The sequence below is a fragment of the Salvelinus sp. IW2-2015 genome, linkage group LG8 (genome assembly GCF_002910315.2).
Source record: "Salvelinus sp. IW2-2015 linkage group LG8, ASM291031v2, whole genome shotgun sequence".
NCBI classification, from domain to species: domain Eukaryota; kingdom Metazoa; phylum Chordata; class Actinopteri; order Salmoniformes; family Salmonidae; genus Salvelinus; species Salvelinus sp. IW2-2015.
In genome coordinates, this window is record NC_036848.1 from 34564293 (window position 1) to 34584940 (window position 20648).

Genomic DNA, 20648 nt, shown 5'->3' on the forward strand with positions numbered 1-20648 from the left:
ATGTGGACCAGACAGAGACAATGGAATATGTTCTGTTTCGCCAATTGAATATTCACTATTTTGGGCTTTGGAATTTCCATTAAAAAGCTTTAGAATCTTTTTTGTGTCATTATTTCATAATGCATTTAATGTTTAAAAAATATACGTTTTTTTTTATATATAATCGAACCGAAACAGACCCAAAAAGCACTAAATTGCTCAGCACCATTAGCTAAATAGCCAGTCCCAAACCTACACAATGTATGCAGAAAACATTTTCTCTTTTTGCCTGTTCTCATGTCTCCTGTGCTCCTTCTGCTGCGACTGTCCACCATCCCATTTACACACAGACAGCCATGTGTTTGACCTTTAAATTGCTACAACAAAGCTTAGAGAAAACATGAAAACAATTTAGATATACTGTATATCATAAATTGCCCATAAGGTTGAAAATATGATTTTTAGGCCATATCGCCCAGCCATACTTAGTACACACTTGGCCCTGCCTACATCACCCTACTACAGGCCTGACAAGGCAATCTGATTTTGGCAAACAGGTCAGGTTTTTCCCCAATTCACCTTCTTTAAAAACACACCTAACCTAATTTCTCTTTATGTGAGCAAAATACAACCCTAGCTATACAGCACAAGTAGGATCAATCAACAGACCTTGTTGACACACAAGGCTCAATCAAACATCATGTGACTGGCTATAACCAAGTTGACAGCCATATAATGGATAGACTAGTGTCCTGTCCTCCGTACACTGACACTAGAGGCCAAGCTACACCACCCACTTGTCAAAAAGCATGTTAGCTAGCTATTCAGCACCCATTCACTTAGCTACCTCACCAACAACACATCTTTCTTTTACAGCTGCAATATGTACGTTTTTTGGGCAACCCAACCAAATTCACATAGAAATGGGAGTTCTAGATATGTCATTCTCATTGAAAGCCAGTCTAAGTGTTAGATATGTTCTATGTGCGCTATTTCTATGCTTCCCGTTCTCAAACTTAGTATTTTACATTCGGTGTTGTCCACCAGCTTCAAACAGCTGAAAATATAATATTTGTGGTTATGGAAAATATCTCACAGCTGTTTATGACTGCTTGTTTTGTCAAATAAACTGAAATTAGGGGAACTACTAGAATTTTTTTAACCAGGAAATGGAGGAGCGATTTCTGCATAGTGCAACTTTAAAACATCAAATGTAGTTACATGTAATCCAAATGTATCAAATTATTTCTCATGAGAGGGCCATACAGAATAACTAGTAATGCTGCATACGCCAATAAAGTTAATCTCACCTTTCTGGTTAAAATTGTTTTGAATTGCTGGGGTGTAGCCACTTTTGGAGGACACAAGCTCAAGTACACAGTAGAAATTAGATGAAAAATAAGAAATATTTTATGACATATTTCCTATTCAACAAAACTGTATGAATAAGGCTTGAAATGACATATGCTTTCTAAATAAAGCATAAGCAAATTATAAAGCCACCAACTATAAGCATTCCCCTTCCTTATAACTGTAAAATACATATTTGCATGTTCGGTGTTAGAGAAAATGTGCATATTCTCTAAATGTCTCTCTTGATCAAAAAATCCTGACCTCTGAACGTCACACAGAGCTAGCTCTTGCTTGGCTTCCTGAACTCGTCCAGGAACTCGCCTTTCACCTAATAGTAATCTCTTCCATCTCTGACAAACAGAAAGTGTTTGTTTAAAATCTATGACTTATTTATCAAATACAATTCTTTGTCACATGTGCCAAATAGAACCATGAAATGCTTAATTACTTACTTAACCAACAATGCAGTTAAGAAAACAGTCAAGAAAATATGTACTAAATAAGTACTAAGTGAAGTGACTATGCATAGATAATAAACAGTGAGTAGCAGCAGTTTAAAAACAAAGGSGGMGGGGGGGMGMGGGGGGGGCAATGTAAATAGTCCAGGTGGCCATTTGACTAATTGTTCAGCAATCTTATGGGTAGGGGGTAGAAGCTGTTAAGGAGCCTTTTGGACTTAGACTTGGCTACAAATAGATCTCTGAATGTGCTATAGTGATGAAATCACTCGCCTTCTGCGCTATGGTGTAAGGATTGCAGGCATGTGCTTTGTCAGTGGTTGTGATGTAAGGTTCAGCCAGGAGTTGGACAGTCGGAAGAGCAAATTAAATGGTAGGAGGGACATCCCAGTGTTTTCATATTTCACATCCTACGTCACACAGGCACAAAAAATATATACTACTGTGTCTGTGGGAACCAGGGCTATCTCTCAATGCAAGCTGTGGTGTCCACAGATGGATTTATAAGCAAAAATGACAGTCGGAACCGGTACCAGAACCACACAGGTCCCCTAAACAGGGGACTTTACATCTATGAGGTTCAAATCTGGTTAAAGGCATTAACCTAGTCTGCCAAGACCTGACCTGGATGTTAACTCATTGACTTGCTGGCCTCATCTAATAGAATTTGCATCTATTAGCTAGCTAGCCACTGGTTAGCCCAATATTGGACTAAAGGTGCCTTAAAGTCACTCCTTAGTCCAAGGACCTTACATGTTCGATTCTCAATTGCGATATGGTTCTATACTTTCATATTACATAAAAATAATTTCACAAATGCAAAATACACACTTAGTGTACACTGTTTTAACACAGTTTCAGCCGACAGTATTGTTCGGTGACAACAGTCTGCCATTTACACACAGGTGTTCAGATAACGTTAATTAGCACATGCAGTCCACTCAGTCTTTTATCTGTTTTTCCTAAACAATCCTGTAACATGGAAATATATGTCTGTGTGGGAACCCTAACCATATAAAAAGGTGTGTATCAATTTAACCTATTGTTTTTAGATGTTTTTTCTTGTCAATATTAAAGATACGGTCCTTATGCTTCCAAATCCGTTCCATCCGAGCGTCGTGGCTCTAAGAAGCCTTCATCCAATGACTTGTGTGTAGTGTAATGGCACAGAGTCATAATTAAGGACTAGCCACTGCACTGGTTACCTTAGCTAACTAGTCACCTCTGGTGTAGCAATATTATATGATGACAAACACGGGTTCATTCAACACAGCTCTTTAAATAATTCAAGGTAACAGGTGCCACGGCTAGAAATACAATACCGTTGGATCTGTATACTGTAGCTATTAACAGTTAACGCTAGCTAGCGTAACGGGCCTGTTGAATGACTTCGACGTATCGGTGTCAGCAAGAAACTGTCAAACGTGCTGAGCTACGGCTGGCTGACTAGCTAAAGTTCATTGGATAGCTTACGTCTGTTTAGCAACTAGTTATCGTTCAAAATGCTAATTTGCGCTTGATCTATACAGCCCATTAAAGTGTGTTCAACTTCAATGGACAGAGAGGAGAGGTATTTTAGGTTGTTATCCCGTGAACTAACGTTAACTACAAGCTAGAGACAAGCAGTCTCATTACGTTAACTCGCGCGGGTAACTATGGCTAGTTCTAGTTAGCTAGCCAACCAATGTCGCATTTCACCGGGCTACAGTAGCTGAATCAATATTCATTATTGTGATCAGAGAAACAATCAGTTTCTATACACGGTCTTGAGTAAAACACCACTAGCTAGCTAACCTTCATGTCAGTTGACGTCTTTGGGCCTACATACACGGAGTTGATTCATGACAAGAATCAGCACTCACAGCAACTGAAGCAGCTAAATAATGGAGCGTAAAGCTAGTGTCCTGCTGACGTTAGGTAGCTAGCTAAGTTAGCATGCAGCTAGTTACCTAGCTACCAAGTTAGCTAGCTATACTACCACCGATTTCTAATATATGTTTTCTTTAAAGGAATTGAAATACTTCACCAAGGTACAACTCGACACTCACCTCAAAACTGGATAAAATAACGAGTTAGCCAAGAGATCGGTTGTCCCTGCTCACAACCGGTTCCGAAGGCCAGTGGCCGTCAAACTATTGCCGATGTCCGTCCTGGGGTGTTTCGCTAATCCTTTCCTCTGGTTTCTCTCCAAGCGGACATTCGCACCGGAACTGTCGTAGATAGCTGTCTGCCACGTCCACATCCGGACACTGCGTCAGCTGAGCGCTCAATAACAACAGGGAGGTTAAGGTTGGGAATTATGTAAATCTATGGTTTATTACACCTTTAACAGTGTATGGAATGTAACGTTTAGTATTGCAGTTATCAATCTCCCTAAAATCTTATCTAACATTTTATTGTTTCGGTCTCAGAGGTTGATTGTACTTCATCATGGTGCTGTCCCTATTATCTACTTAACAAAAATTGTTAAATATTTTTAGGCCTGCTTATTTCCGAATTGAATATGTATCTGTTGTCTGTCTAGGAAAGTTGTAACTTGTTTTGTACAGTAGGGACACTCATGTGGAGGTGAAAGTCACTGGTCACATTTGGTAGGCCTACTCAGGTGACAAGGAAGTGTTAGCACAGATGAGCAGGTGGAGTGTGACTTGCAGTATTGGGTGAGATGACGCGAGGCAGGAAGAAGGGCGCGAGGTTCAAACCCAAACTGACGTTTGCGAAATACAAGCCAAATATTTTATCCTTTTAGTCAAATACAGGAGAGATAATTACATGTTAAGGTCCTAAAAAACCCTGAGCAGTCGAAGGATAGTGAACTCTCGGAAATTGAACTGTGCAACAGGTGAGGTGAAGGCTTCTGAGCCTCATCCCAATGATCAGGAAAATGCCTGAGATTACTCTGGCCCAGTGGGAGTACGATTCATGGATAAAGTGGAGTTTTGTCAAATTATGCAGAAGGTGATTTGTGTGTCTGCTGCACAGATGGAGAGGGTACTACGTTTCGCAACTCGTGACGAGAGCTGTGTTCTGCTTTGCGCTCCGAAACAGAGCCGCTGAAAATAGTGATAACTGGGGTGGCATTGAGTGTTCAGAGATTCAGATTCAGGGTGTTTATTAGTCACATATACAGGGTTGCAGGTGTGAAAATCTTACGCTCGGGATGGTAAAAAACAACAACAATAGAAATAGCACTACATATACTGAACAAAAATATATGAGCTGAAATAAAAGATGCAAAAAATCTTATTTCTCTTTTGGCCAATCCAATCTAAAATGTGCACAAATTTGTTTACATCCCTGTTAGTGAGCATTTCTCCTTTGACACGATAATCCATCCACCTGACAGGTGTGGCATATCAAGAAGCTGATTAAACAGCATGATCATTACACAAGTGCACCTTGTGCTGGGGGCAATAAAAGACCTCTAAAATGTGCAGTTTTATCACACAACACAATGCTACAGATGTCTCAAGTTTTGAGGGAGCGTGCAATTGGCATGCTGACTGCAGGAATGTCCACCAGAGCTGTTGCCAGATAATTGAATGTTCATTTCTCTACCATAAGCTCCTCCAACTTCATTTTAGAGAATTTGGCACTATGTCCAACCGGCCTCACAACTGCAGACCACATGTAACCACGCCATCCCAGGACCTCCACTTCCGGCTTCTTCACCTGCGGGATCGTCTGAGACCAGCCACATGGAAAACTGATGAAAGTGAGGAGTATTTCTGTCTGTAATAAAGCCATTTTCTGGGGAAAAACTCATTCTGATTGGCTCAGCCTGGCCCACCAATGGCTGCGCCCCTGCCCAGTCATGCAAAATCCATTGATTATGGCCTAATTTATTTATTCCAATCGACTGATTTCCTTATATAAACTGTAACTCAATAAAATCTTTGAAATTATTGCATATTGCGTTTATATTTTTGTTCAGTTTACATCATAACTAGCAGTGATGAATATATACATGTCCATTGGGGTGGAGGTAGAGTAAAGACTGTTTAGGGGGTGTTGGGGAATGGCCATAGGGGGGAGCAGCATGACCATTGAGGGGGTGTGGGGACCAAGTGAAGTAAAAACTACAATTATAATTTAAAAAATCCACAATATACATATTAACAACTGCAAAAGGGATGGATGTCGTTGGGGTGGGGGCAGAGTAAAAGTTATTTGGGGAGGTGGGGGGAAAATGTCCATAGGGGGAGCAGCATGTAAGGTAAGTGACAGTTGAGGGGGTGTGGGAGGAAATGTCCATAGGGGGAGCAGCATGTAAGGTAAGTGACAGTTGAGGGGGTGTGGGGGGAAATGTCCATAGGGGGAGCAGCATGTAAGGTAAGTGACAGTTGAGGGGGTGTGGGGGGAAATGTACATAGGGGGAGTGGGGAGCAGGTAGCTGGCTATTTGGCAGCCTGATGGTCTGAGGGTAGAAACTATTGGCCAGTCTTACAGTTTTGTCCAGGAAGCTCCTGTACTGCCCGCGCCTGAATTATTGAAGTGGGAAGAACAGGGCGTGGCTGGGGTCCCTGAAGATCTTGGGCTTCCTGCAGCACCTGGTGTTGTAGGTGTCCTGTAGGGCAGGCAGTGTGCACCCAATGGTGCGTTCGGCTGCACGTATCACCCTCTGAAGCGCTTGCAGTCCACGGCAATGGAGTTGCCGTACCAGGCTGTGATGCAGCCTGACAGTATGCTCTCAATGGTGTTCCTGTAGACACTGTGAGGGCCCTCGGGGACAGGCCAAATTTCTTCATCCTCCGGAAGTTGAAGAGTCGCTGTCGTGCCTTCTTCACCACGATGTCCGTGTGGTTAAACCATTTCAGCTTCTCTGATGATGGAGTTGGAACTGTGTGAGGCCATGCAGCCCTGGGTATACAGGGAATACAGGAGGTGACTGGGGAGGCACCATTGTGGGGCACCTGTGTTGAGAATCAGTGTCAAGGAGTTAATGTTGCCTATCTTCACCACCTGGGGGACGCCCATCAGGAAGTCCAGGACCCAGTTGCATAAGGGAGGAGTTCAGACCCAGGGCCGTGAGCTTTGTAATGAGCATATATTAAACTATGGTATTGAAGGCCGAGCTGTAGTCGATAAACAGCATCCGCATATATGCATTCCTTTTGTCCAGGTAGGTAAGGGAAGTGTGCAGTGCAATAGCGATTGCGTCGTCCGTGGATCTGCCAGGGCGGTAGGCGAATTGGAGAGGATCGAGTGTGTCGGGGAGGGAGGAGGTCATATGGTCTTTGAATAGCCTCTCGAAGCACTTCATGATGACGGAAGTGAGTGCTACTGGTCGGTAGTCATTCAGTTCAGTTACTTTCCCTTTCTTTGGCACAGGTATGATAATGGACATCTTGAAGCAGGTGGGTATAGTGGCCTGAGCTAGGGAACATTTTTAAATGTTCAAGAACACAATAGCCAGCTGGTCTGCACATGCTCTGAGGGCACGGCTAGGGATGCCGTCTTGGCCGGCAGCCTTACGAGGGTTAACACGTTTGAATGACTTGAAGGACATACGTCCACTGTGGAGACTGTGAGTGTGTAACCCGCGTTGTCATTGGTGGCTCTCCTCGCCAGCTCAGGGTCATTGTACTCGAATCGTGATAAAAACGTGTTTATCTCCTCCAGTAGGGTGGCGTTGGTGACAGCAATGTGGCTGGCTTTCTTTTTGTAATCCGTGATCGTTAGGAACCACATACGTCTTGTGTCCAACCCGCTAAATTGCTCCTCCACTTTGTCCCTATACGTGTTTCGCCATCTTGATCGATCTGCGTAGGTTGTATTAATACTGTTTAACCAAACTATTGTTCCCGGTCAGTTTTCCTACAAGGCTGCTATCAATCCATGGTTTTTGATTTGGGAACATTTTTTAAAGGCATCGGTATCACGTCATCTATGCATTTGTTTTATGAATCAGGTGACTGAGTCAACGTATTCATTGATATTATCTCCAGAGGCGCCATGGAACATTCCAGTCCATGTGATCAACAGTCTTGGAGCGTGAATTCTGATTGATCGGACCAACGCTGTGCAGATCTGACCACCGGAACATCCATCTTGAGTTTTTGTTTTATAGGCGGGAGAAGCAAGATAGAGTCATGGACAGAAGGGGGCCTTATACCCGTGACGAAAAGTCGTCTAGCAGTGGTCAAGAGTAGAATGTCCATGAGTTAGACAGTCGATGTGTTGGCAATCATTTGGGAGCACGGTTCTCAAATTACTTTTGTTAAAGTACCCTGCAACAATGATCACTGCCTCCAGGAATGCAGTCTCCAGTTTGTTAAGGGTCCAATGAAGATCTTTGAGAGCCTTTTTGGTGTCGGCTTGGGGCGGAATGTACACAGCCATGGCGATAATCCCTGAGAGGTGGATCGACTGAAGTTGAGGATCCTCAGTGTTTAGATGCAGTGTTTGCTAGATAATGTCATGCTAGAGTATATCAGTTATCCCGTAAGAGCTTTTGTTCCGAACCAACTACGGTGTTTCAGGTTCCAAGTGTATGGTCATGTTGCATCAGTATGTAGGAGGGAGATTCCGAGGTGTACGAAGTGTGCAGGATGGCATGGGACAAAGGAATGTGTAGTTTCGGTGGAAAACGTGGAGTGTTTTAATTGTGGGGGTGGCCATGTTGCTGGGGATCAGAAATGTGCGAGTGAGACAGGTTGAAGTTTCAAGGGTGAGAGCAGTGCAAAGTGTCATATGCTGAGTCAGTGAGGAAAGTACAGGATGGTGGGCAAAGGGTGAGGGAGCCTGAGATGATCCCTATGAGTAGTAGACCAGTACAGAGTGACTTGAACAGTTTGTGCTTTAGTAAGGTTGGGTTTTTGGCGTTTATTACTATGGTCATTAATTGTACCGCACAGATGGAAAGGAAATCCCAGAAGATTGAATTGCTAGTAGCAGCAGATAGCTTTTCGGGTGTCAGAGATTTGAGTGCAGAAGAACTACAGGGGGTTTGAGAGAAGGGATTCCATCCTCTCAGGTCGACGGCTTGGTGTATGATCTGTTAGGGCCAAAGTAGTGGGAAGGGGTGGTGGGGTGTGTTGGGGATAGTGGTATATATGCAGAAATATAAAGTTGAAGTCGGAAGTTTACATACACTTAGGTTGGAGTCATTAAAACTTATTTTTCAACCACTCCACAAATTTCTTGTTAACATACTATAGTTTTCTACTTTGTGCATGACACAAGTAATTTTTCCAACAATTGTTTACAGACAGATTATTTCACTTATAATTCACTGTATCACAATTCCAGTGGGTCAGAAGTTTACATACACTAAGTTGACTGTGCCTTTAAACAGCTTGGAAAATTCCAGAAAATGATGTCATGGCTTTAGAAGTTTATGACAGGCTAATTGACATAATTTGAGTCAATTGTAGCTATACCTGTGGATGTATTTCAAGGCCTACTTTCAAACTCAGTGCCTCTTTGCTTGACATCATGGGGAAATCAAAAGAAATCAGCCAAGACCTCAGAAAAAATATTGTAGACCTCCACATGTCTGGTTCATCCTTGGGAGCAATTTCCAAACGCCTGAAGGTACAACGTTCATCTGTACAAACAATAGTACGCAAGTATAAACACCATGGGACCACGCAGCCGTCATACCGCTCAGGAAGGAGACGTGCTCTGTCTCCTCGAGATGAACATACTTTGGTGCGAAAAGTGCAAATCAATCCCAGAACAACAGCAAAGGACCTTGTGAAGATGCTGGAGGAAACAGGTACAAAAGTATCTATATCCACAGTAAAACGAGTCCTATATCGACATAACCTGAAAGGCCACTCAGCAAGGAAGAAGCCACTGCTCCAAACCGCCATTAAAAAGCCAGACTACGGTTTGCAACTGCACATGAGGACAAAGATCGTACTTTTTGGAGAAATGTCCTCTGGTCTGATGAAACAAAAATAGAACTGTTTGGCCATAATGACCATCGTTATGTTTGGAGGAAAAAGGGGGAAGCTTTCAAGCTGAATAACACCATCTAAACCATGAAGCATTGTGGTGGCAGCATCATGTTGTGGGGGTGCTTTGCTGCAGGAGGGACTGGTGCACTTCACAAAATAGATGGCATCATGAGCAAAGAAAATTATGTGGATATATTGAAGCAACATCTCAAGACATCAGTCAGGAAGTTAAAGCTTGGTCGCAAATGGGTCTTCCAAATGGACAATAATCCCAAGCATACTTCCAAAGTTGTTGCAATATGGCTTAAGGACAACAAAGTCAAGGTATTGGAGTGGCCATCACAAAGCCCTGACCTCAATCCTATGGAAGATTTGTGGGCAGAACTGAAAAAGTGTGTGTGTGAGCCAGGAGGCCTACAAACCTGACTCAGTTACACCAGCTCTGTCAGGAGGAATGGGCCAAAATTCACCCAACTTATTGTGTGAAGCTTGTGGAAGGCTACCCGAAACATTTGAACAATTTAAACAATTTAAAGGCAATGCTGCCAAATACTAATTGAGTGTATGTAAACTTCTGACCCACTGGTAATGTGATGAAAGAAATAAAAGCTGAAATAAATCATTATCTCTACTATTATTCAGACATTTCACATTCTTACAATAAAGTGGTGATCCTAACTGACCTAAGACAGGGAATCTTTAATAGGATTAAATGTCAGGAATTGTGAAAAACGGATTTTAAATGTATTTGGCTAAGGTGTATGTAAACCTCCGACTTCAACTGTACAACAAAGTGTCTTGTCTGCCGGAAAACCACACAAAGAAGTAGGTGAGCAGCATCTGCAGAGACTTGAAGGCAACTTCATCAAAAAACTGCATGACCTTTCACCACATGGTTTTTGTAAAGTTCACACTTTAAAAGGCGGTGACCAATGATGGTCACTGACTAGACAAAATTGTTCCGCTTGAATGTGCCCTCAGTCAAGCTCTGCTGATGAATTCCTCTCCTGTAGGCGACAACATCTTTGTAGCTGAGATCTGTCAGTTACTAGTGGAGGGTGTGAAGCAGAGCACTGAGAGGATGGCCTATATCAGGGGTAGCCTACTCAACTACTATTGGAGAAGGTCCTAGGTGGAAAAGGTCCGGATGGATATTGTAACTTATCGTCATAGTAACAAACCCCCACCTCTCAACCCCAAATTGTTCACACCCCTGTTGTTGGTGGAAAGAAAATGTTTCTGTTTTTAAGATAATTTCTTGCAATTCTACACATTTTGCCATGAGGCGGAGATAACTTTTTGCAATTTTAAAGCTAATCTCCTGAAATTCTCCACATGTTGTCATGTCTTATGTGTGTATAATACCTGAGTGACTCAACAAAATCAATTGGGGCCCCCATGGGCACATAATCTGGCCATAATAAGATTTAGATAGCTAGTTAGCCTAATTTAGCAACCTTCACATCTGTCAGTAAACGACCACTGCCCATGCACTGCCAAATTTCGTAATTGCACCTTGTGCATTCTATTATTGCAGCTCTCAACAGCATTATATTGAAAAACTGACAAAGTAAACATTTGTAAATAAATTGGTATTGACCCTGTTCTGGTTGTAGATCCGGACTGCAGTCCGCCAGTTGAGTATGGCTGGTTTATATTCTGATGGACAAGGTTCAGCCCGGCCTGTTCACAACTTCCTCCTGAGAGTGCGGAGGCCACCCAAACTCAGCCCCTGTCTAACCGAGCTTGGCGTATTTGGGGCCTACATCAGGTACATTCATGGACCCATCTGTATATATTCCTTTCTTGACAACTTTACAGAGAGATGGCTATACAACTTCAAAAAAAGATATCCTGGGGTGTTTATTTCTTGGTCTGACAAGAGAAAATCTAAACTATTGTTACTAAGCCCTTGCAGAGAAACCACATGACCAAAATCACATAACTGGTGTTACATCATAGAGAGGGCAGAGCAAGCCTTAAACAGGAAGCTCACCCCGCAAAGCACATGGTAAGATCAGTGACATAGATTTTTTTCTTTTTTTGATGTTAAGGTTATAAAACTGTCAAATAATACACTGTCCCAAATTGTAATCTAATACATAATAAAGTTGCCCATTTTTTGTTGTTGTCCCACTTTACCAATCATACTGTAGGTAGCTAAATTAGGACAGCTTGGAGTAGCTGAAGTTGGACAATCTTATAGGCTTTTCCAATGGAGGAAAGAGATCCAGTTTACAATAGGGACCCCCTGTGCAATAGTATCTAATAATTCACAACAATACACACAAATCTAAAAGTAAAATAATGGAATTAAGAAATATATAAATATTAGATCGAGCAATGTCGGAATGGCATTGACTAAAATACAGTAGAATAGAATACAGTATATACATATGAGATGATTAAAGCAGTATGTAAACATTATTCAATTGCCTTGTGTTCCATTATTAAAGTGGCCAGTGATTCCAAGTCTATGTATATAGGGCAGCAGCCTCTAAGGTGCAGGGTTGCGTAACTTGGTGGAAGCCAGCTAGTGATGGCTATATAACAGTCTGATGGCTTGAGATAAAAGCTGTTTTTCAGTCTCTCGGTCCCAGCTTTGATGCACCTGTACTGACCTCGCCTTCTGGATGATTTCAGGGTGAACAGGCCGGGGCTTGTGTGGTTTATGTCTTTGATGATATGTATTTCTCTTGTTCAAATGGGATAGGGCAGTGTGCAGTGCGATGGCGATTACATCATCTGTGGAGCTATTGGGGCGGTAAGCAAATTGAAATGGGTCTAGGGTGTCAGGTAAGGTAGTGATATGATCCTTAACTAGCCTCTCAAAGCACTTCATAATGACAGAAGTGAGTGCTACGGGCTTGTAGCACTCATTTAGTTCAGTTACCTTTGCTTTATTGGGTACAGGAACAATGGTGGACATCTTGAAGCAAGTGGGGACAGCAGACTGGAATAGGGAGAGATTGAATATGTCAGTAAACACTCCAGCCATCTGGTCTGCGCATGCTCTGAGGACGTCTGAGCCGGTAGCCTTGCAAGGGTTAACACGCTTAAATGTCTTACTCACGTTGGCAACAGAGAAGCTGAGCCCACAGTCCTTGGTAGCCGGCCGCGTCGGTGGCACTGTGTTATCCTCAAAGCAGGCAAAGAAGGTGTTTAGCTTGTCTGGAAGCAAGACGCCGGTATCCGTGACATGGCTGGTTTTCCCTTTGTAGTCCGTGGTTGACTGTAGACCCTTCCACATATGTCTCGTGTCTGAGCCATTGAATTGCAACTCCACTTTGTCTCCTTACTAACGGTTTGCCTGTTGCCTTATGGAGGGAATAACTACACAGTTTGTATTTGGCCATATTAATGAGATGGTTCGCGCTTTCAGTTTTGTGCGAATGCTGCCATCTATCCACGGTTTCTGGTTTGTGTAGGTTTTAATAGTCACAGTGGGTACAATATGTCCTATACACCGTGGTGTAAAGTAATTAAGTAAAAATACTTTAAAGTACTAACTTACTTATGTAGTTTTTGGGGGTATCTGTACTTTACTATTAATATTTTTGACTACTTTTACTTTAACTCCACTACATTCCTAAAGAAATAATGTACTTTTTACTCCTTACATTTTCCCTGACATTTTCCCTGTACTCGTTACATTTTGAATGGTTAGCAGGACAGTACATTTGTCTAATTCACGCACTTATCAAGAGAACATCCCTGGTCATCCCTACTGCTTCTGATCTGGCAGACTCATTAAACACAAATGCTTAGTTTACTACAGTAAACTAACTAACTAACTAGCGAGTACTACAGTCAATGTGTTTGGTAGAACTTCGGTAGCGCTATTCCTCAAATTTACTTTGTTAAAATCACCAGCTACAATAAATTCTGCCTCAGGATATGTGGTTTCCAGTTTGCATAAAGTCCGGTGTAGTTCTATGAGGGCCGTCGTGGTATCGGCTTGAGGGGGAATATACACGGCTGTGACTATAATCAAAGAGAATTCTCTTGGGAGGTAATACGGTCGGCATTTGATTGTGAGGTATTCTAGGTCGGGTGAACAAAAGGACTTGAGTTTCTGTGTTATCACAATCACCATGAGTAGTTCATCATGAAACATACACCCCCGGCTTTCCTCTTCCCAGAGAGTTCTTTATTACTGTCTGTGCGATGTACTGAGAACTCAGCTGGCTGTATGGACGGGGACAGTATATCCCGAGAGAGCCATGTTTACGAGAAACAGAGTATGTTACAATCCCTGATGTCTCTCTGGAAGGAGATCTTCGCCTTGAGCTCGTCTACTTTATTATTCAGAGACTGAACATTTGCAAGTAAAATGCTTGGAAGCGGTGGATGGTGTTCACACCTCCTGAGTTGGACTAGAAGTCCACTCCGAATACCTCTTCTCCGCCGCTAGTGTTTTGGAGCAGCCTCTGCAATAAGTTCAATTGCCCTGGGGGGTACAAACAAAGGATCCAATTCGGGAAAGTCACATTCCTGGTCGTGGTGCTGGTGAGTTACCGCCGCTCTGATATCCAAAAGTTATTTCAGCTGTATGTAATAACACAAAAAAAATCTGGACATGGTGCTAAATGAGTATGCTGGACAGACATCTGCTGAGGACCAAGAGTGATGAGCTCAGAATCACATTAGTGGAAAGCAAGACTGTTCTCCAGTGGTGTAAAGTACTTAAGTAAAAAATACTTTAAAGTACTACAACCCTGGTCATCCCTACTGCCTCTGATCTGGCAGACTCACTAAACACGTGCTTCGTTTGTAAATGATGTCTGAGTGTTGGAGCGTGCCCCTGGCTATCCGTAAATAAATTTAAAAAACAAGAAAATGGTGCCGATTGGTTTGCTTAATATAAGGAATTTGAAATGATTTATACTTTACTTTTGATACTTAAGTATATTTGAGCAATTACATTTACTTTTGATACTTAAGTATATTTAAAACCAAATACTTTTAACATTTTACTCAAGTAAGATTTTACTGGGTGACTTTCATTTTTACTTGAGTCATTTTCTTTTGAGGTATCTTTACTTTTACTCAAATGACATTTGGGTACTTTTTCTACCGCTGCTGTACTCATGGCAGGCTTGGTTGTAGCTAGATATGTTCGAGTCGCTTCAGGGACAATTTTCTTTGCATTTTAGCTAGCCCTAACCATTTTCCTAACCTTAACCCAATTCTCCTAATGGAGGTGTGGCGGAGAGAGTGGCAGTGCTAGACAATACGCTCCTCATCTGACCTGCACTGCCCTCTGTCACATTATTAGAGGAACTGCACAGGACGGTAACGATAAGTGCCCTTCTTTGACCACAGAGACAATTGCTGCTCCCCAGCTAAAGTAGATTTTTCTTTTACCTGGTTTTGACTGTAGAATCAAACATGTGCTCTCATTGCTTGTGTAGATCAAGAATGAGTCTGATGGAGGAAGGGAAGCAGCGAGCGGTTTGCTGACGTCAACGTTGTGAACAGAGTGCCATATGGTGGCAGTGGGGTTATGGTATGGGCAGGCATAAGGTACAGACAACGAACACAATTGCATTTTATCGATGGCAGTTTGAATGCACAGAAATACCGTGACGAGATCCTGAGGCCCGTTGTCCTTCAATTCATCCACCGCCATCACCTCATGTTTCAGCATGATAATGCACAGCCCCATGTCGCAAGATCTGTACACAATTCCTGGAAGCTGAAAATGTCCCTGTTGTTCCATGGCCTGTATACTCACCGGACATGTCACCCATTGAGCATGTTTGGGATGCTCTGGATTGACGTGTACGACAGCGTGTTCCAGTTCCTGCCAATATCCAGCAACTTTGCACAGCCATTGAAGAGGAGTGGGACAACGTTCCACAGGCCACAATCATCACCCTGATCAACTCTATGCGAAGATGTGTCGCGCTGGATGAGGCAAATGGTGGTAACACCAGATACTGACTGGTTTTCTGATCCATGCCCCTACTTTTCTTTTAAGGTAGGCCTATCTCTGACCAAAAAATGCATTCTGTATTCCGTCATGTGAAATCCACAGATTAGGGCCTAATGAATTTATTTAAATTGACTGATTTCCTCATATGAACTGTAATTTAGTAAAATCTTAGAAATTGTTGAATTTATATTTTTGATCAGTATATTTCAATCTGTTTGTCTGCATATTTCAAGACATGGCATAAATATGAGGATGATTCTCTTTATTTTTGGGGGGACCAAAAACGTGGAAATGAATCAATCCATCATCACTAACACAATGGAAAAATCGAATAATTTATTATTGAAATAGCATGGGCGACCGAGAAAAAGAAATCGATACAATTTAAGGCCAAGTGGCAAACAATAATGCAGGCACTAGGGATGTAGTCATTGATTGTGTGAGTCTGTAAGTTGTTGTTCGCATGTATAAGTTAGTATATGGAATTAATAAAAAACTGAAAAACTAAATATAAAATAAAAGAATGAGCCTGATAGAGGAAGAAAAGCTATGTGCGGACACTGAAGTGTTACTACCGCAATACATTTGGATCACTGCCAGTTCCACTATTTCGGCTAAGCAAAAAGAGTGTAGTATCCTATTCTAGATATTGCACAATCAAACAGAGAATCTAAGTGATTTCATCACAAAAGAACAGAACAATTGTGTCACGCCCTGGCCTTTGTTATCTTTGTTTTCTTTATTATTTTAGTTAGGTCAGGGTGTGACATGGGGGATGTATGTGTTTTGTATTGTCTATGTCTTTACGTTAGTTGCTTGTGTCTGCACTTTCGTTTTATAGCTTCACGGTCGTTTGTTGTTTTGTATAGTTTGTCAGTGTTCGTTTCGTTTTCGTCTTCAAATAAAAGAAGATGTATTGTTATCACGCTGCGCCTTGGTCCTCCTCTCTTCCACAATGTTACGACGATCGTGACAAATTGCAGTATGTGAAATCTCTAAAGCTGTCAAATGTGATATTTTAACATGAGGGAAGTCTAAAGAGGAAGGCCTAATATTCGTAAAGTAAATAATAATATAAAGATACATAAGTTCAATTGTTCATGTTTTAAAGGTATCATGGGAATAATAGTAATACATTTTATTATTCCACATTTTTGTTCTTTTTTATGCATTCATTTTAATGCATGGCTGTTATGTAGTCTAATATGACTGGCTTTCAAATACATTGGTGCAACTTTGGTTTTAGAAGTGGGAGGGACATTATTATAATAATTTTTTATCCAGTCAGATAATCACCTCAAACAACCTACCCGGTCGATCTGAGGCGTCCGCATGGTCCTAAAGCACATTGTTGCCTTGTTAAAAAAAACACAACACATTCCAATGATAAAACTGGGGTGGGGGGGGGGGGGGGACAAATGCAATTCCAGAATGTAGGGGGACATGTCTCCCGGTCCCCAGTGAAAGTTGCGCCCCTGTTCAAATATACCGTTGGGATTTGATATAAAAAATCCAGTTCTATTTCATGAACACCAGATGGGACATGAAAGGAACGCAATGCAAAAAAGATTGATTTGTATCTATAGCTAGGTTTCCATCCAATTGGCGACAGATTTTCATGCGAATATTCTAAACTCCTCATTAAAACAATATGCGCATTTTCCCACAGAGATGTTTCCATCAAATTGACTTGTTGCAGATTAAAGAATGTGCGTGAATACGTAGTGCACATAAAAATACATTTTGCAGTTAAATTCCCATGTACTGAATACAAAATACAAGTTAAATGGGTTTCCATCGCATTTTCAACTCCACTGATGGTTTTCCCACAAAAAAATGTCTGCACACTCAGGTATTGGCACGTGCGCTCTAGCCAACAGCGCGCAGATACACGTACTGTACAGTATAGTCTACATGATGAGATTCTTTTTATTTGCCAAACGGCAGCCCAGCATCGATGATCATGTCACCAGAATAAGACCCTCGATATTTATTGGAAAGGAGCATCATGCTCATCAACTTGCACTTTCACCACCCTGTGAAGTTCATCATAATCAGCATGATTTCCTGACAAGTCGTAGTGCGAGGACCACACGTCATCGTGTCACTCCAAGTTTAATTCGATATGATTGTTATTATATCCACCGACATTTCTCGCATAATTCGTATTACCGACACAAAAAGATTCCACCTTGTCTAGCGTATTGTTTTGTCGACATTTTGAAAGTTTACCGAACATTTTTCTGTTTCCATCAGGCCTGGCCTGTCATTACATTTGTTTCATCCGACATGCATTTACTCGCATAGAAAGTTTGGATGGAAACCTGGTTAATCACATAGCATTTTACCGCAGGTTTTCAAATCCGAAAAACGTGTGGCCAGTTTAATGTGGCCACGAGTTGCTGACGTGTCGGTCAAAAAATATGATCAGTAGACTACTGTATTACCAAAACTGGTATCGCTTTAGACACAAATCTCTGGTGTTATCATAACAGCAGTATAATAGCGCCCCCTAGCAACACTGACCCGCTATGACAGGCTGGCCTTAGCTCACTGTGAATGTGGAATGTGGACCACAATATGTAGGCCTATGTTCTGCTCTTAAAATACCCCTCACCCTCTCCTTTCCACTCTGTCCTCTTCACTCAGGGCAGTTGGACACAAAGCCTCGGAGACGGCTGGTTTGGGGGTCAGGGCAGTATGTGTGATGGGGTCAGGGGGTTATTTTGGGAGGATCTATCAGCATCCTGCAGAGTGACATGACACGTGTGGAGGATATAAAACACACACACACCACCGACACCACCACAAACACACACACAACACACACACACACACACACACACACACCACACACACACACACACACACACACACACACACACACACACACACACACACACACACACACACACACACAACACACACACACACACACCCACACTCTCACCCCCTGTGCCCCCCCTGACAGCCGACACAGCATTCCACTGTTAGCAGAGGAAACCAGTTCCTCTCTCTCTCTCTCTCTCTCTCTCTCTCTCTCTCTCTCTCTCTTTCTTTCTCTCTACCCCCTACCCTCTCAACCCCCCCTCTCTCTGGGTGGAGTGGGCTGGGTCACAGAGGAAGTATGTCAGACCAGAGAGACAGCACATACACAGAGCAGTCGGAAGAACCAGAGAGACATACACTCTGTGTGCAGTGTTGTTTAGTGTGTGTGTGTTATTGAGTAGTGATGGTAGCAGAGGAGGTGGTGGTCACTCTCTCAGGAGGGGCTCCATGGGGCTTCAGACTGCAAGGAGGAGCAGAGCACCAAACACCACTGCAGGTGTCCAAGGTACGACTTGTGTGTGTGATAGAGTGGGGTAGGTGGAACAGCAGGTTGTGTGTCTGTTATACGCTGGGCTGTGGGGACAGAATGGTACGAGTATGTGTGGAAAAGAGTGGAGCACGGGGGCAGATCATGGAGTAACAGTTGCAGGAGAGGGCTAGGGAACAGCGGGTGTATGTAGATGGTGGTCTCAGGCCGTCAGAGTTCTGCCCTCTCCATGTCGTGCGCTGCCTGCCTGGTCATTACTGGTACGATAACTGAACCCTCTGGCACAAAATGACTGCTGTGGCATCAGCCAGGTGGGTGCTACACATTGGTAGAAGCCGGGAAGTTCCCCCTTCCCCCCCATGTAACGTAAAGCACGTTGAGCTGCTGGGCAAGTTCTGTAAGGCATCATTTTCATTACTTAGCTGTGTAACCCTTCCTAAAAAGTCTGTTTGGTTGTCATGGTGATTGGATTTTAGGGACTGTGGATCATGGGCTGACCCTAATGGACACATGATCTATGACCTTTCTTGGTGTTTAAGTGTGTTTCATCTCTATGTATTAATGTGTGTGTGTGTGTTTGAGATGGTGTGTGATCGGAATTATTATGTTGTCTCTGTCAGTGTTGTATGCTAGTAAGACACGAGCACAGGAATTGAGGGCATGCTCTCTAAGTGGACACACAGAAACACACACACACACACACGCAGACACATTGGTGTTGACAGGGCAGCATGCATTTCATCTAATCAGAAAAGATATTGTGAAAAGATGGGCCATGACCTGACTCTGCTTGGCATAGATGTTCGTACTGGGTTCTATTTTATTCTATTCTATAAACCAGGGGGGGCCATGGGAGAGATACATGAAATGCAGGCTTTTTCTCCATCACACCTTTCAGCTGAACAAGGTCATGATGAGCAGCTAGTCACTGTTCTGTTGCCATTGCCAGACAAGGTCACCTCTAGTTTTATCTGTAGTGGTGTGTGAGAGAGAGAGGCCTTTTTTTTTCCATGGCCTGCTCCAGCTCCTCTTAAATGAGCTATTCTGATCCTACGGACCTCTCTACTCCTAGCTGGGCTTATCTGAGGCACGTCTGCCCTCCACATACACACACACACACACACACACACACACACACACACACACACACACACACACACACACACACACACACACACACACACACACACACACACCACACACACACACACACACACACACACACACACTGTCTGGTGTTGTTGACCGGTAGAGTTGAAAGGCGGTTTTGAAAAGTAGCTTCGACATTCACCATATAAAGTGTGTTAAAAGGCTACATCCCTGGTTAGCTGCTCTGTGGGTCCGTCTAGAAATGTGGCTGGTTCAATTGCTGGGGTTTATTTTGGGGTGTATGGGGAACACATGGTGAATGTGAGGCGTGCCCTCTGCCCTGGGCCTGCAATGTGTGTATGGAAGGGGAGGGTGGGGTGCATCTGTCTAATACCCTCTCTCTCAGTTTGGTTCCCCACAGTGGCTGTGGTGTGTTGTGTGTGTGTGTGTGTGTGTGTGTGTGTGTGTGTGTGTGTGTGTGTGTGTTGTGTGTGTGGTGTGTGTGTGTGTGTTGTGTGTGTGTGTGTGTGTGGTGTGTGTGTGTGTGTGTGTGTGTGTTGTGTGTGTGTGTGTGTGTGTGTGTGTGTGTGTGTGTGTGTGTGTATGGGAGG

The 20648-nt window shown here is 42.9% G+C and overlaps 1 protein-coding gene and 1 pseudogene across 1 annotated transcript in view; one reads left to right on the forward strand and one right to left on the reverse strand.

The window, feature by feature from the left end:
• LOC111967802 (protein transport protein Sec24C-like) overlaps positions 1–4699 on the reverse strand; it is a 33751-nt gene extending 29052 nt beyond the window's left edge. Inside the window, 1 exon segment of the mRNA XM_070444898.1 lies at positions 3839–4699. The gene's annotated coding sequence lies outside the window, so the exon portion shown is untranslated.
• Positions 4700–18709: 14010 nt separating this feature from the next.
• Positions 18710–20648, forward strand: part of LOC111967803 (synaptopodin 2-like protein) — a 10519-nt pseudogene continuing 8580 nt past the window's right edge.